Source organism: Struthio camelus, chromosome 1, assembly GCF_040807025.1.
Source record: "Struthio camelus isolate bStrCam1 chromosome 1, bStrCam1.hap1, whole genome shotgun sequence".
NCBI classification, from domain to species: domain Eukaryota; kingdom Metazoa; phylum Chordata; class Aves; order Struthioniformes; family Struthionidae; genus Struthio; species Struthio camelus.
In genome coordinates, this window is record NC_090942.1 from 165,367,531 (window position 1) to 165,383,649 (window position 16,119).

Consider the following 16,119-nt stretch of genomic DNA (forward strand, 5'->3'; position numbering starts at 1 on the left):
TTGGTTTCTCTGATTCCTAAACATCTCACAGGTCGCTTACTTGTTCTTTATATCTATCTGTCCATCTATCTGTCTGTCTATCTCTTCTGGCCATTGTTGCTGTTCCACTGTTATCTATACGATAGCCTCATATTTTTCCTTCTGTTGCCCTGCTGAACGGCTCACGGAATGAGTGTGCAAACGTTGCTGTTATTTCCCCCAATCTGGCCAGCTCCCTACCTGTAGCGGGCCTAGATCTTCACCTTCTGCGTTGTTGACCACACTAAGGTTTTTTTCAATAACAGAATTTTCTCTGTCCTTCCTCCTCTCATTCCTATCTTTTCATGTTCCTTTGTCCATTGATATCTCCTCATTTAGAAGACTTTTCTCTTCTTGTGTGTTAAAATTAGGCGTGTGAATTGCCTAAGTCTCACCTAACCTTCTTCTATTTCTATGAAAACTTTTGTGTTTCCAGGCCTGCCAGCATTTATCCCACCCATTCATCCCCAGAGCAGTAGCTCTGGTATTTGGGTGGAGGCCATCTGCCAAGAGGAGTCCCATTCCTGGAAATGCCTATTCTTTCAGCAAAATTTTGGCAATATTAAGTGCATGCCCTGCTGACATGAGGGTCAACACGTGGGTTTTTCTTTTTCCTGGCTCCCTGAAGTAAGTCTCACAGGAACATTTTTCCCTGAATCTGACATTCAGACATCTGTTTGCTTGAAGATACAAGCACAGAAGCTTTTCCTTCCACACCTTAACCCGTTTAACTTTGTTTGCCTTCTAACAAATCCCATTTAAGTACTGTGCTTTTCATTTCAGCTATGGCTGCAGAAAAAATAAGTTCATCGGGAAAAAAGACTCTCTGCTCCCATCCATGCCTGGCGGGTGCAAGCTTGTCCCCTCCCCAGCCAGCTGGCAGTGGGGAGTAGGTCCGAGCCCCTGGCAGCGTTTCCACATCCTGTGGGTCGTACTTGGCCCTGAGACCGCACTGAGATAAGGATGGCCAGGAGTGGCCCATGAACTGGCCAGATTTTTGTGCTGGTCTGTGTACAGCCTGGGAACCATGTGCCTCTGGGAGACATCCAGCCCGAGAGGAAGGACATGACTGGCACGTTCCCATTTTCATGTGTACATTAAACTGCACTGATTGCAAATTAACAATCGTTCAGCCTGCATTAGAGTATTTTCATTAAATAACTGTGCACAGCCTGAAAATTGCTATCGATGGCAGGGCAATTTAAGAAAGAAGAAAATTGCCCTTTGGAGCAGGTTATGCGCAACGATGTCGTTTGCAAGGTGATGGCTTGCCCAGGGTAGCTCATCCAGTGCAGGCAACTGCACAGAGCAAACACAAGGTTGCGGGCATGTGGGCATGTGGTCCGCACCCCTGGTGCGGTCCAATCTGCCATGCTGCTGTAGGTGCTAGGAATTTTAAGAAAACGTGGCTCAGTGCAGAGCGCCTCAGACAGAGGTGTTTTGGGTGCATTATCTCTCTCCGAGCGCACATCACATGCGTGCAAGGCGAAAAGGGGGTGGGCTGGAGGCAGAGGAGAAAGGAGCCAGCTGCCTTGCTTATGAAAAGATTTGCCAAGCTCCCATAGTCAGATTTAATAGCTGGGTGTTGCAGGCTCTTGAGAACAATGTAATTTATGTCATTACTGTTAAAAGGCTCGTTTGATGGTGAGGGCTTCATTTGAGTTGCCTAAAATGTTAACAAAGGGGAAAGTGAAAACAAACATGAATGTTGTAATAAAAATGATGAGGATTTTGGGGAGACTGCCAGGCACTTTCTTCCAGTGGTACAAAGTTCGCTTATTAAAAATGGTTCATTTTGCCTATTTAAACTCTAAGATATGTAGCTGAAATTAGAGGTGGAAGGAAATAATTAGGTTTTGCTTTAGTTACATAAGTTGCTAGAACATTGGTTAAGTCACCCTGTTGTGCTTGAATAGCAGAAGCGATAGTGTGTTATTTTTATTTTTCATTCAGACTTGATTTCCTGTTCCTGAAAAATTACTTCTTTTAAAAGTATTTTGGAAATGAGAATGGGAGGGGAGAGAGAGCAGGTCCAGAGGGAGGATGCTCAAGTGGTTTGTCAAACTCAACTTTCTTACCAAGTTACTGAATATAATGATTCTATCCTCGCAGGAGCAAAAGCAGTGTATTCTGCTGATAGGCACCAAAAAGGCAAGCGTGGGGCTCGGGATGGTGCAGCTCATGGAAGAGGTGTTTGCTTTGGGGGCTCCCCAAGAGGTAAGGAACCCTGGGTGCACCACGGCTGGAGTCACCATGCTATGGGGTTGCTGCAGCCCTCAAATGACCCCATGAGTGCTGAGCAAACCTAGTCAGCAAAGGGGAAGTGACGCTGCAGGCTCACGTCGTAGGCATCTAGGTGCTGTGGAACTCTGCACTGGGTTATCTGCTGAACATCTGTAGTGATATCTGTTGACCGTCCTGTTGACCATACTGTTATTGGCTGAGGCCATTTGTTCTATTGTTGAACTGTGGTCTGGCATTGTTCGACTGGATAACAAACTAAGCCCAGGAAGGATAAAAGAAGGTAAGCCCTATGTATACCTCTGTGGACTCGAACTCACCGTCAGCCGGCCTGCGGATCCGACAACGCATCCATCAGCGGGAACACCCTAATGCCAACTACCAGAGAGAACCTGAATCATCCTGAATCATCCAAGCGCAGCTTGAGCGCGGTGAGAACAATCTGGGGAAAACTACACCGGAGGGGTGACCCACAAGGACAAGGGCGAGAGTGGTCATTGTACTGTGCATCCGTGGCTTAGCCACAGACCACTGATATGTGTATTCTATTTTTAGTTCTGTTATAGTTCTAGCTTTACTATACTTTTTAGCTTTGTTTTACTTGTAAATTGCCAGGTGTTAACTGTTTAGTGCTGTCCAGTGTCCATTACACGCATAGAACCACTTAACTCTAATAAATTCTCACACTTGTCAAATGATGATCTCTCGAGCTCAGCACGACTAGCCCCATAACCAGAAAGAATCCCCGATGCCCCTCCATTGGCATGTCACATGTGCTAAACCTGCTGCTTCGCCCATTCGTTGTAGGCTGGATGTGGTGGCCTTTTTAACCCAGCATCGCTTTCAGGCTTGAGTGGAACCTGGTGGGAACTCAAGTGAAAACATAATTAGCAAAGCTGCTTTATGGGGGTACCATCATGCCATACCCTTGCAATTCTGCTCCCTGCAGGGCAGAGCCAGCTGACATTGGCTGCAGCCCCAAATGCAGCATCATGTAGGATGGTGGCACTTAAGTTAGCAGTGTCGGGGAAGAAGCTCCCATTTCTGCAAGTGGAGCTGTAGCTGCCACGGGGGCCGCAGCAGCCGTGAGCCCTTGCACAGCCCACCTGGGCTGGGGTACCTGGAAGGCTGGAGATTTGGGTCAGCTCACCTCCAGCAAGACCAATGTTTGCTTGCTGTTAAACACAGCTGCCTGCGTGGTGGTGGAGTATTACTTTTGCAACGCAATTGCTCTCAAACTATTCAGATGATCTACCACAGCACTCTGAGGGACAGCTGGTAAAGCAAATAGTAACAAGCCGGTGAAATTATTTCTTTTTTGCCTGTGAGCACAGTATCATAATGTGAGGCTCAAATGAATCTCCTTTTTTGGCACATAAGGCCGGTGTTGCCTTTTGCATGCAACATACATTAGAGTAAGTCCCAGCCAGGCACAGTGTCTCTTCACCAAGAGGCTGTTTTTAAAGCTTAGATGCATTTCGCTGCTCTTGTCAGATATTAGTTTACAGCATGTGCCAGCAGTGAGCCTTTCAGGCTGATGTGTGCAAAGGCTTTAACATTTTTAGATGAGTTTTTAAAATATTCATTTTACTTTTGTTGCTCTAAGGCTCGTTGCTACATGCCAAATCCAGTCACAAATTTCCCATTGACTTTAATGGTACAAGATGAGGGACGTGCACCCTAGAAAAGCCCAGCAGATTTCCAGCGTGCTATGTGGCCGGCTGCCCTCCTTTCCCACTCATGCAGCGAATGCTACATGGTGGTTTCTTACCATGAAAAATGCACGTTTTGTTCAGCAAGACAGACTCATGGACCCCGAACATTTCTGTGATTCAACAGTTTGCCTCCATTTTTCTGTGCCTTTCTTCCCTTTGCATTGCTATGTGCTTCAGGGTCCCAATCTCCTCCGAAAATACCAAAGGTAGGTAGTCAGCTGGCTCCGACCCCTTGCGCAAAAGAGGGTTGGTGCCCAGGAAAACTCATTGGCAAGAGGGAAGCGCCATAAGAAGGACATGAAAGCAGAGGCCTGGGTGCCTGGCTGCCCAAGACCCTGTCTCCAACAAGTAAAATGCCTTTGACTGCCTCTGGTTTTTTTCCCCCCCAGACTTTCTGAATTGAAATATGCTCTGAAGCACTAGATTATGTATTTTACCAAAAGTGTGCATTCTCTTTATCCATCCAAATGTTATATCCATTTTAGTGCTACCAGTTTCTTGACTGTAGTTACCATATGGAAGAAACCCCACAAGTTAAATGTGTAGCCCATCCTTCCTTGTATTTATGTGGTCTTCAAATGTTTTTTGCCTTGTGTGTTACTATGAGAAGGTGAATGGACTGCTAGAGCTACCTTTGCTCTGCAGCTCGCCCCTGTCAATGTCTTCACTTACTAATCTCATTTTATCACTCACCTCTAACTTGAATACTAATTTTTTCACTCATGACATACTGAAGTTTTTGCATCTTGCAATCCTTTTCCACTTGTTTCTGACTCACTTCACTGTTTCTGATGATACCTGCTACGAAATAATTTCACATAAGATTGCAAGTGAAGGGGTGCAATATACTTATAACGAAGCTCAGCAGTTTGTCAGTTTTCAGATTTGCAGTCTTTCTGAGGCTACATTATTGAACACAGTGAAGCACAATGACAGCTGGATCAAAGTGACTTGAATTAGTTTAGGACATAAAGTCTGTATACAATGCATATGTTACAATCATTCCTCTCAATGTGCATTTCGCAAAGCAGTTCCATCTGTTGTTGTGCTATTTATCTAGCCTGCCACTCAGCACCAAAGCCCCTTAGACTTCCTCAGGACTTATTAAGCTAACTATATATTTTGTTATCAGCAAGTTTTGCTTGGCACTGCTCTATTGCAGATCATTAACAACTCTATTAAATCAGCGGTGCCAGTCTGGAAGCCAAGCGTGCTCCTTTCTTCACCTCTTGCGGCATGAAAATGATTCGGTTATTTCTCCTCCTTTGTCTCCTGCCTGTTTTTGTTGATAATCAGGAATATCTTTGCCCTGCTCTTGCATTTACTGCGCTTGGAGTACCTTCACTGAGCAAGAGGGACCGATAGCTTTGCTGGTGCCAGCTAGCTCTTCTGGCTGGTGGATTTTGCTGACTAAGTCACCAGGTTGTCGGGCCTGAGGAGGGCCCAGCAGGGCACGTAGCCTGCCCTGATGCACAGCAGGGCTGGCAGGAAGAGAACCCGCTCAGTAGGTTTCCGTGATGGAAGTAGTACGGCACTTACTGGAGGCACTTGAACATATTCCCCATTCAGCACTAGTATTTCCTATGTTTACAGCAGGGCAAATAATTCAACCGCCAACCTTGAGGATCTGGTGATCGCTTTATGTGCAGTCACAAATTTCAAGGCTAACTGTAGGTGACAGATGCTGGACACCTCCCTCCCTGCGTCCCTGGAAGATGCTCCTGACCCATCAAGATGAAGGCGGTTTGTGAAGGCAGATGGAGCATTTGCTACCTGAAACATTGTCTGTCCAGAAAGATAACCAGCGGGAGAGCTCATAAAAGAGCACATTTTAGATGACTGCAGTATATGCATGGAAAGTGAATTGCAAATTCAGATCAAGGATTGGCATGAGAAAGTTGTTTCAAAAAGCAATGCTCAGGCAGGGACTGGCTGCACCCTATGACCTTCCATCCCATCAATGTAGCTTAAGTGATGTGAATCTCAATTAGCATCAGCAACGCTCGCAGCAAACGTTAAACACAAGTTGCACAGGCTGAAATACAACAGTATGCATACAAAACCGGTAGCGTGGAGACAGCACACTGTCACTACAACTTACTGTGAGTCCAAAGGGGAGAGAGTGACAGAAGCCATGCAGGCTTCTATAAAGGCTGCTTTCAACTTGAAAATATTTCAAGAAAGACAACACAGTAAAGTGCAAAGCCAAGCTCCTGTTGTCAACTTAAGAACGACTCTGTTGGCTCCACTGGAAGGGAATATTCAGTCAACGGGGAGGCCTTGTTTTGCTCCTTCCAATTTCTAATAATTATTGCCGGGATGGTGAGACCAGGTTTTGCATATTGCCTCAGAGGATCTGGTGTACAGTCTCTCACCTAAAAAGTCAAGATACAAAATAGATTTTTTGCCCAGAAGGCTCAGTGAGAGATGCTGAGGATGAGGGGCACGATTGCTGATCTTCCACAAACGGAAAGGAATGGTCTCCTCGCTATTGCACGGCAGATCAGCAGTCCCGTGCCGGGAGCGGCATCACTATGGCTCTGTCTCTCTACGTGCTGCCGAGCAGAGGCCACCCAAAGCCCTTGCTGGACCTTGTGTGACCATGCAGCAGAAAGGCGTTCCTGCTCCCAGCTTTTAGGGTTTCCTTTTTTTTTTTCTGATGAACTCCTCACAAAAGTGTGGGAAAATGCAACCGAGTAAAATGGCTGGAAGGATATTGTCCGGACGGAGGATTCCTCCAAGCTAATCTTAACCAGTGGGACATCCCCAGAGAGCCATCTTGAGAGAGCTGACACAAACAAAAACTTCCCCCTTTTTCATAACAAAGCCCTTTGAATAACCCGCTGCTATATTTTCTTTTTGAAAGCAAGAGAAGGCATCATTTTTTTTAAGAAAGTAACCGCTTTATTAAATTGCCAAATTTAATCTCAAACAGCCCTTTCTCCGCAGGCAATAGCTGCAGCCCCAGCAACGCTTTGGGGTACGAGGCAGGCTACAGCAAGGTTTTCTTTTAACCACTTATTCAGGCTCACCGTGGGGCTCGTTGCTGATGGCCAAATTGCAATTTTCAGCCACTTCATTTTTTTTCCTCTCTTCATCTCACACCCCGCTAACTCCATGTGAGCTGTGACGGAAAAATACTACTTAAAACCCAGCTCCTTGCCATCTTTTGCCCTCAAATTGGAGTCAAATTGTTCCTCCACAGGGCCGGCCCTGCCGCCCCAGGCACGGCTCCCCAGCGTCCCAGCTACCCGTTGGGAACCCATTTTTGTGGCCAAGGAAGAGAGTGGTCGGGGTGTTGAGCCACCTGTCCTGCCTCGTCTCACACAAAGGCACACTGGATGGAGATGAGAGGGAATTTTGCTTTTTCTTGCAGGCCATTTCAGGAAAAATGATTTTACTAGAAGGTGTCAGCTGGCCTCAGCCTGATTTTTTTTCTTTTTTCTTTTTTCTTTTTGCAAAACTTGTTTTTAGAAGCTCTAAGAAGCATTTCCCTATATAGACATGTCAGCAAAAACTGCCTACTTGAATCATCTCTTTAGGACCCCTCATAGAAGCTCTCAATATCAGGAAATTTTGATGGGGGGACAGACATTTTGGCTATTGCCTTTTTTTTTCCTTTTTAGAGCACTTTTTGGTTGCTGTTGTTTCTGCAGGGAAAGTTCACACACTGGCACCTCCCCTCGTAGCAATTCTCCTATTGCTCCCTTTCCAATTGCTAATTTCTCCATCAATAAAGTAGTTACTATTACTAGGAAAGTTTCCTCTGTTTTTCCCAATGACGTACAAAGTCTATGACTGTCCTCAGAGTTACTCTTTCCTCGGTTTCCATGACATTCAAGGAGTTTTGTGCGCTCCTAAGCCAGAGGGCCTCATACTTATAGCTTAAATAATTGCCGGGAGGAAGATAGGCCTCCCTGTGTAAGGACTGGAAGGTACTCAAATGGGAGTCTCTGCTCAGCACCGAGCTGCCAAACAGACTGGCTGACTTTTACATATGTAGCCTCAAAGATGAGGGTCTCAGAGCTTTGCTCCATTCTTAATTTCTCCCCATCGCTTAAGGATCAGAAAAGGCCATCTGGATCTTATGCACCCAGTGTGCAGAACCAAAATATATATGTGGGTTAAGAAACGTCTTCAACGTCCTTGCTTTCTCTTTTCAAACTCACCAAGCCAGTACATGAAAATAATAAAAAGAAAGAGTCTTATCTTCCACCCAGCCATTATGGTTGTGAGCAGAAATGTACTGTTAAACACAAACACACCCTCCTCGGTTTGCAGTAGCCCTTTTTGAATAATTCTAGCCAATTTATTAAGCCTGACCTCTGCTTTTCCAGGAATCATAATGGGTGGCTGTGCTCAGCCTGACCCTTTCCAGGAGATTCCCCATCTGACCACTTAAAATGCTTTTTGTGTCCTTCTCCACATAAAGCGCTAAAAAAACTGGAACATAGTTTGATTTCCCAGACTATTTTTGTAAGTACAAGATCTGCAGAGATTCTTCTGATTTCATAAGGATTTTTGAACAAGGGAAGAAGAAAGATTGAAGCTCCCAGTTTTTATAACAAATAAAAATAATAAAAAGTTCATTTCCTCCCTTGTTGTCATATATCCACATGTTAATAGGCTTAGAAGCAGGGTAGTTCTAAAACTAATGTTTTTTTAAGTTCCCTTAGTTTTAGCATTTAATTTTTGTTTTCTTTACTTCTACTGCATCTCTACCCATCGCAAGAGGGTATTTCACTCAGAAATTGCAGTTGGGAGATCCACTGTGCTGTGGACTGCTCCTTTGGGCAAATAACTGTCTCTAAGACTTGCTTTCAATAAATGTGAAATGCGGATACAACACATCCATTCTATTGAAGGTTGAGGATCATTACCTAAAATATGATGTAAACATTGAACATAAATTCAGTAGAGAGTCATGTGAAAATTATGGCCTTTTAAATAAATTTATTTTAAAGATATTGTTATGCTATTAAAACAAAAGGCTGGTGGATAAAGGGTGCATGCATGTCTAGAAAAGTTACCAATGGATCCATAAACGGTCTGTAAAGTATCAGTCAAAAGAACATTTCTGATTCCCAAACTCGAGCAGGACAAGCCTGCGAAGGTGTTGTACCGCCATAACAGAAATAAAGCTTGAGAGGAGAAGTCATTTGAGGTACTTCGGTTTTCAGGTCCTGAGTCTGACTTACCTTCAAGGCACTCAGTTGCTCAGTTGATAGGAAAGAAATGCTTGTCTTTTTCAAAGTCTTTTTACAGTAGTTGTACAAAAGAAAGAAATCTGAAAAATCAGCCTTCCTAGTTGGAAACTAACTTCTCTTTAACTGAAGCTCAAATATTACCTTCCAAAAAACATTCATCAGACATTACTAGGGTATTTTATTTTTACAGAATTTTGATACAGACCTTCACAAGCCTTTTTTTTTTTTTTTTTAAACCACCAGCAGTTCACTGGTCCTGGCAGAACACTTTAAACACTGTTGCTCTGCAATCACTAGATGAGGAGCCTTGCCAAGTTTCACTCAATTTTAATTTGGCTCTTCTGTAGGAGCCTCAGAAAACCCTCTGTCTCAGTTACCTGCAGAAGAACTCCCTGCCCTGCCCTCTGAGCTCATGGCTTCAGTCAGGCTTAGAATTGCCAAAATTGAGCATGCTGGAAGCGATGGCAATAAAATGGGAATAGCATCAGAGAGCAGGGGTAGGAGATACCCCATGCTTTGAAGAGCCTGAGATACACTGGTAGAGGGAAATTCAGGGAACGGGGAAAACCTCCTGCATACCACCCCGACATAAGGCCAACTCAGCAAAACTAATGCATCAAGTATCCCAATACATTTGGCAGGATGGATGCTGCGTGATCGCATGGGTATGCCTTTGGCAGTGCGCTCATCTCAGCCCATACGAGCTTGCTCCATCAATCGGGTAAAACATCGAAATTTTAAAGAGCCTGTCTGTGCAAAAGCCAGGGCAACGGGAGCTCTCTTCTGAGGGGATTAGTGGGAATCTCTGCTTAATTAGTCTAAGAAAGCTGATCTCAAAGATTGTTTTTTACACAGAGTGAAAAGAGGGTGATCTTTGAAACAGTCGATTACTGCACATGCATACTTGGACAGAGTATATGTAATTACTGCACATTCATACTCAGAGTATGTATGTGCAGTAACTGCACATGTGCATAAAACTGTGCACATGCATAAGTGCAAAAAAACATGCATGACAGAGTCAGCACTGGTTCAGATCTTCCCTCCAGAAGAAAACTGGTCACAGGAGTAGTTTAGGACCATGCTGAGATGCAGCCAGTCAGATGTAGCCAGGGGCTTTGACCTGCTGCCTCTCCCACAAGGGGTGGGAGCACCGTAACCCCTGAAATCACTGCAGCCCGATTAGACCTGTCTGGACTGGAAACATGCTCAGTCCTCGTCACCCAAGGCAGAATGATCATTCAGCATGCGGCACCTTGGTATTTATTGATCAATACCTTTAAGAGCGCAGGCTGCATCACCTCCTTCCTTGCTGATGGAGAGCACCTGCAAGACAGCTTTAAGGAGGTTTAAGAGCCATTCCATAAGCAACTACAGTAGCTGCGTATGCCCAAACGCACCACGTCACTGCTGCGGCCTGCAGGGCAGCTGCTCTAAAAAAGGTGAAACCGGCAGCTGCCACAACACCTCTCTCGGCCATCACAGCACCATCGTGGGTGCGCGCTGCTCGGCAGCACCCCGCACCCTCAGCGTGGGGCAGGCATTGTTCATTCACGCGCCTCCCCAAAGGGACAATTGTGTGTGCAGAACAGTGAACTGCTGTTTTCTTTTCCTTATTATTATTAAGACTGAGACCAGAGAGAGATCACCTGCTTCCATAATCCTCTTTTTGTACTTGATCAGAGATCGTTATGGTTCATTTAGATAATGCCATCCATGCTCAGGTTTTTTCCTTAAGTCTCCCCCTTTCCCTCCTTTTTATTTGCATGCATAGATTTCTTGATACATATAGATGACAAAATGGTGGCTGAAACTTTATCCTTTGACGTTACTAAGGTAAAGAAACCTGAATAGGGCTTGGATTTTTGTTTGTTTGTTTACTTGGTTTTTACTGTTGCTTTTCCAAAGTTCAGATCAATGTGCCCAAATTTGGAACAAATGGAAAACTTTAGTGAGAAGGCAACATTACAAACTTATCTATGTGTGGTCTTCTTCATTATAAATGGCTAAGTTTTCCAGATAAACAACCAAATTGGGTTTAGTCTTAGTGGTAGATAGGCGGTCTGTACAGTTCAGGATTAGCAACTCCTACCATGAACTATTGATTCCAAAACATAATTTCACAAATAGCAGCTGTTAAGTGCAAAGCAAGAACAAGATGATTTAAAAAAAAAAAGATAGGGCAAGAGAGACTAAGGAAAATAAGTTGTCTGTCCAGAAAAGAGCCAAAAACGGGAACAGGGTGATCATCCAATGGTAGAGAGAGCCCGTCTAGGGTGAAGAACTGTGTGCCTTGGTTATAGTAAAAGAAATTTTCCCTGTTACTATCCCTTCTCCATACTGACAATATACTATGAAGTTTTTTGCCAAAATATTTCGCTGGGTGAATCATTCTTTGAAACTGGAACTGCTGTCTCCCAGGATGGAGAAAACAATATATATCACTCTTCAGATTTCTTGTGATGACATAGCCGTGGAAAGTGATTCAGAGAATGAGGATTTTGCTTTAGACCTGAAGAAGAGGTGACAACCCCCTCTGTTTTATTACACATTTTGTTGTTCAGATGTTGCCCACTCAGGTGAGAACAGAAGGGCATTAGCTCTACTGAATTAAGGATATCCACCTAAAGGGTTAACAGACTTCATAAGCAGAGATTCGGAATAATCTGAATAAACTATCACGCAGTTCACATATAGCACTCCCCTGTTCAAAAGCGGAGTGAACAGACATGTTGTAAACGTACACCCACATTTGATGGCCTCTAACTGCTTGTGCAAGCAAGTTCTTAGGAATATCCACGTATACCACCTTCACTGAGAAAGAGTACTCCAGTCTACCTTATTCAGAGGCACTACCTCTTACGGACTTCCAGGAGGCCTTGAATCTTCACAAGAGCATTTTGCCCTAAATTAGGCAGAACTAGGGGAGTTTTAGAAGGCAAAACTCACCATCAAATCAAATTCAAAATTGCATCTCACTCACTTCGTGGGTTGCCTTCCCCAAAACAATTTTACAATAAAGGCATACAGGGAAACGGTAAATTTTAGCTATAAACTGATCAGAGAAGCACACAGGTCTGCACAGAATCCTACTTCATTATAGCAGTGTCAGGGACAACTCTTCTTGAGGCTTTATGGAGAGTTTGAGAAGTGTGTTAATTCACATCGCATTGAGAGTTCTCATCCTCAACTTTTTATCAATAGGACATTGATGTGTCATTACTTTTGCTTTGCAGAAGCCCATCTTCTTTGGATTATTTACATGTGTTCCTGTAATTAAAATCTCTCACAGCAAACATTGTAAAGGTTTAACTTAATCATTTCTTTACTTAGAGAGCAAGACAAGACTTCAAAGTAAAATTATGCTAACATTTTTTGAAAGCTTTTCAAGTGTCACCATGTTGGTCATGAGCCATCAGGCAGGTTATGATGCTCATGTGTTCAGACCAGTCCTCTAACACTGGTGTTGACGAAATCTTCCCCTGAAACAGTTCCTACAGGACTGACTGATTCTCAGTCAAACCATTTCCATTTCTTGACCAAGATGCATTAAAATCTACCACTGGGAATCCTCCCTGCTGAGCAGTCTCATCCTGCTCTTTCCCACCCCATTTCTCAACTCCTACCTACTAGGTATAGAGAGATATTGCCCTCCAGCTGCTTCTCTGCAGAGATTCTTCACCTCCAGTAAAAGGCCTCCTGTACCCTACCTTGAATCGCTTTCCCTCATTTTTCCTCTCCAAGGTCAATCAGCTTCCTGCTGGCAGCAGCAGGAGCACTGAGACCACAGGAGAGGCTTTCTACTTTGCTTGCCTCAAGCCCTGAAGGAAGAGAACAGGAAAAAGTTGCTCATCTTAGCTGTTACCGTTCCAGGATGAATGCTCCTATGCACATGTGAGGACAGTGCTTTGCACTCAGGAGTTACTACAGACGAAATATAAAAGGCCAAAAGCATATCTAGTGGCAACTGAAGAACTTGGATGCCAACTTCTAGCTCTTTTCAGACTGGCTAAACCACCTTTTCGCTGGCTTGCAACTTGGCCCTGTTTAGGCATGTGTTCTGAGAAGGTGTTTATTAGGGCAATTTCCCTATGGTTCAAACCAGAAAGGTGCCAAATCTAAAGAGAATGTTCTCAAGAGTTTAATACTTGCAAAATGATACATCTTCCTTTGTTTTACCCTAGCTGAACCATTTAACTTAATATTAAAACAAACAAACAACCCCCTCCATACGTAACCCCTCAAGTGTGGGACAGATGCACGCCACTGAGAATCTGAGCTCTGTTAAGAGTTTGGAGAACGATAAATAACTGAAAGCCTTGTCTTGCAATAGAAAGCATCAGATAACCTTTATTCAGGTCAATTATCTATTCTACCTGCAAGAATGGATAGTGAATAGTAAAAATAAGTTTATGTAATAAGCAAAATGGCTCTAATCAAATCTATAAACTCAATTGCAGGGTGCAAGCATGTTTTGTTTTTCTAAACTGTGCTGTAAAACTGGAAAGATGAGGAGTCATGCCTCAAACATTTGGTTTAGTAACACGTGGTTATTAAACTGTACAAGGATTCTGAAAGAAGAAAAAAACCAATATTTAGAATTTTTCCCTTCAACATTTCAAGAAGCATCTTTATACTTCTTTCCTTTGGACTAAAGGATTCTCCTGTATAAGGCTACTTTTAAGTGCTCTGATTTACCTACTAATTTGGAGATAAGGTGTGCTTTGATTTAGGAATACCATTAACCTTGGTCAATGATAAATGCTGCATTTCTCCCAATTTACATAATACTTTCCCAGTATATCTCCATATTTTTCTTCAATAATCTTCCAATTTCAAATTTTCACCCCTTTACCTGGATCCGTCTCCCTTCCTCTCCACTCCTGCCTGTTAACTGCCTCACTTTTCCATTCTTCAGTGAGATTCCTGCGTGGCTGTCTGGCCTTGCAAACACTCCTTACAAGAGCAGGTGGGCATGCTATCCACTTGTCTTTGCCTGTGGTCACTGTACCATGAAAAGTTTGGGAGGAAAAAAAAAATTCTCAGTGATTCCCCACACTATTTCAGATTCAGGTCAAACTAAAATGCGTGCTCTTGAATGTACACAGAAAAACAGTTCTATGAGAGTAGGATGAAGATTTGCTGTTAGCAATTCCAGTATCACATTGTGCCTGGTTCACGGGAATAATCCAGCCCTGCAAATGCAACGTACAGTCTGGAAGTCAATGTGGGTGCTGTCTGGATTGCGCCTCAAAGACAGAGCTAGAACAATGCCAATTTCTGTTTCCAAGCTGCGCTGTTTTTGCTAGGCAAACAGGCACAAAATCTAGTAAAAAAAGTCGCACAGCTACAATTCTGAACACTGTTAGGGAGCCCAGTTATTGAGACAGTCCTTTTATAGTCCCTTTCCAAGCAAAAGTGCAATTTAAAAATATTAAGATACTACATGAGCAGGGAAATAGAGGAGCTGAGGCAAAAAACAAATCTTAGCACTCTCTTAACCTATCTTAATATTTTTTAATCTCTGGTATAGGAAGGTAAGAAAAACCTGTCCTGTCAAACAAGAGACACCTAAAGCCCAAAGTAATCCAAATAAGTAACAACCAGACTCGGAATTTAGATGTATTCACACAAGGCATCAACTGACCTCAACATGAAGAAAAACGAGAAACCTCAAAATGTCTGCAAATTTACTGACTGCAATTGGCACACAAAACCAGAAAAGGCCCTTCTGCAGGTTTCACAGCAAAACAGAGATTACGTAGAGTGAGAAGACTGACTAGAACACTAAGTATATCCGTACAGAAACAACAGGAAATTGGAAATTCATGTTTGCTAAAAGTGAATGATCAAGTTGGTGGCTAAAAAAGGTAGACAGATTACTACACCCTAAGTACTATTGTGAGCCACACAAGTCAAAGTAGTTGTAAACAACTTTAGATTTTTTCTACCAGGACTCAGAAAAAGGATGCCATTTCAATGGAGAAGAAAGCACAACATAGCCGTTAGACAGCAAGAGAGATCATCTTAGTTAAGGTAACTTGGGATAGAAGCTCTAGTCTAGTGACCACCTAGACAAGTGGCAGAAGTGATCAAGAAATGGTGATCCAGTAAGGTTGTTGCTTGTAGAGGGGTTAAGATAATAAGCCATTTATTTCTAAGCAAAATGTTTCACAGTTTTCTCAGCGTCAACAAGATTCCTGCAGTAGCTGCAAAAAAATTGGGCCCGGGGAAGACATTTAAGATTACAAGATTCAAAATTTTTTAGTTGTTCAGTATTTGGAAAACAAATAAACAAAAAACTGCATTATGTGGCACTGAAATTTTCCTAAAATGTTCAGAACAGCCCAGTGAATTCCTGTTGTCCCTGTATAGGTATCTTCTTGGGCAAAACAAAAGGATATTGCTAAATTAATGGGACTGCAAGAGCCCATCAGCAAAAGTTCCCCGGGGAACTGGTTTACAGAATGAATGGGCAAAGTCAAAGACATAAAATTAACAGTATGTGTCAACCTTCTGTATTAACCACGGAATTAGGAGTTCATAAAATGTGTAAGCCTCAGGCTTCTTGTTCTTTATAGCATACATGATATGAAAAGAAGAGACCATCTAGCACCCCTCATTACTGAAAACAGTGTGTTTTACTGATACTGGCATGATTAAAATGTAACTGCTGATCAGAGCCAATTATCTAGAATAATCCTGTTAGCATTAGTTCAACTGTTCATTTATAAATCTCAGCAACACTAATTGTATTTGAAGTTGTTACTAACACTAACTCCTTTTGTACAGGGATGAAAGCCTGCAAAGCACTCATTCACTGAACAGCTGATAAAACAATCCTTATTTTAACCCTTTGCAATCTCAATGTTAAAGTATGACTGGATATTAGATACATCCTATCGACCAAGTTCATGCATTATTTTATTACATTTTAC